At 35.2% G+C, this 2106-nt stretch overlaps 1 pseudogene; it reads right to left on the bottom strand.

The window, feature by feature from the left end:
- Positions 1–511: 511 nt before the first annotated feature.
- Positions 512–1870, bottom strand: LOC148775826 (mitogen-activated protein kinase 1 pseudogene; annotated as a pseudogene).
- Between the last annotated feature and the right edge of the window lie 236 nt (positions 1871–2106).

The following is a 2106-nucleotide window of genomic DNA, read 5'->3' as shown; positions in this document are numbered from 1 at the left end:
AATAAATAAATTAAAACAATAGAGTGTAAGCTGCTAAAAAGTAGAATGTAGCTATATTAAATAAAATTGTAAAGAATATTAAAATAGCAATGTTCATATGATAAGTAAACAAATACTGATGCATGAAATATAGAATATGTATATATTAAATATTTATTTTCTGTTTCTGGAAACAATAAAATTTAATGCAATGTAAAGTATATACTATGATTTATATGAGATTTTAAAGGGAGGTGCTTTGGGTTCTCCTTGTGTGATTAAATTCCACGAGTCTATTTTACAGAAACTGCAGGACAAGACTCACTGCAATTTTTAATTTTGAAATGATTGCTTATATCTACTTCAAAACTATGGATACATTAAAATAGCCTTTTCCACATTCTGCTTTATTACAAGGTGTGTTCTGATACTGTACTTTATGTTAGTCTTCTTTGTTAAGTAAAATAAATTCAGCACATTTTCTATATGTTCTAAGATGTTTTGTCTTATTCTGTTTTCAAAGAATTAAATGTTATGGAGAACTAAAAGTGCATGATGTTTTACCAGAAACTGTAAGAAAAGCATAGAAATAATTCAGATAGAAGCATAGAGAACAGAGAAAAACATCTTGCACAGTTTTCACATGCATTGTCATGCCATGCTCAGTCACTCAGTCGTGTCCAACACTTTGTGACCATACTGACTGTAGCCTACCAGGCTCCTCTGTCCTGGAATGGGTCCTCAGGGGATCTTCCCAATCCAGGGATCAAACCCAAGTCTTCTCTGCAATTGCAGACAGATTCTTTACCATTTGATTCACCAGGGAAGCCTATGGTAAATATCTTAGGGGCAAAGATAAAAAACAGGATTCTGTGGCAGGTATATTCATAAATTTTTCCCTTAATTGCTTTAATATCATTTATTGTGAGATATTCTAATTAATATTAAAATAAATTTCACTCACAATGTTTTTTAACATTATATTTCAGTTAGAGAGACTGAATTTACATCATCCAATAAACCCATTATTCATAAGACAAAAACTTTGAAACAGAGAAATGAAATTAGAGAAAGTTATTTAATTCATAAAAAAGATTGTTTATGTTTTTCAAATTCTACTACTGTTTATCAATACATTAAATAATGAAGATATATCCATTAAGAAACTGGTAATGTGCATATGTATGCAATCTTTGCTTCTATAAGTTAATGCAAGATCCATTTCAATTCTACTAGCCAGGTGAGTAGAAGTGGTATAGTTAAAGTTTGAATCAAGCATTAAGTATTTTTTTTTTAATATAAAGAATAGGAATTTAGACAAAAAAAATAAATTTAGATTAGCTAACAGTTTCTTCATGTTTTGTAACTCAAGGAAGGGTGAAATATGATTACATGAGAAGAACATTTTAGATTTGAGTTCTTTGTGCGTTTTCTTGGGCAAGTCATCCAATTCCATGTCAAACATGAAGTGTGCTTTAGTGATGGGTTCATCACTCGGTTCATAGTACTGCTTCAGGTACAGGTGGGCCAGAGCCTGCTCCACCTCATTCATCTTGTGAGGGTTGAATGTCAACATTTTGTCCAGTAAATCCAGAGATTTGGAGTCAGCATTTGGGAACAGCCTGTTCCATGGCACCCTATTTTTGTGTGGAAGAGAGAGCAGATAGTTTCTAGCTTTTAAATTTTTCATACAGTTCAGGTCTTCCTGAGATGAGGATCCAAGAATACTCAGAACGTGTTTCAGCTGGTCGAGGTAATTCTTCCTGGGGAAGATGGGCCTGTTGGAGAGCATCTCTGCCAGGATGCAGCTCACAGACCAGATGTTGATAGACTTGGTGTAGCCCTTGGAATTCAATATGATTTCTGGAGCCCGGTACCAGGGAGTGGCCATATTCTCTGTCAGGAACCCTATGTGGTCAGTTCAGTTCAGTCACTCAGTAGTGTCTGACTCTTTACAATCTTGTGGACTACAGCATGCCAGGCTTCCCTGTTCATCACCAACTCCTGGAACCAGCTCAATTTCATGGCCATTGATTCGGTGATGCCATCCAACCATCTCATCTTCTGTTGTCCCCTTCTCCTCTTGCCTTCAATCTTGCCCAGCATCTGGGTCTTTTCCACTGAGTC

This window comes from Moschus berezovskii, chromosome 13 (assembly GCF_049115385.1).
Source record: "Moschus berezovskii isolate FMDL1 chromosome 13, NW_MosBer_1.0, whole genome shotgun sequence".
In the NCBI taxonomy this organism is placed as follows: domain Eukaryota; kingdom Metazoa; phylum Chordata; class Mammalia; order Artiodactyla; family Moschidae; genus Moschus; species Moschus berezovskii.
Note: the sequence above shows the minus strand (reverse complement) of the source record. Positions and strands in the feature narration are given on the sequence as shown.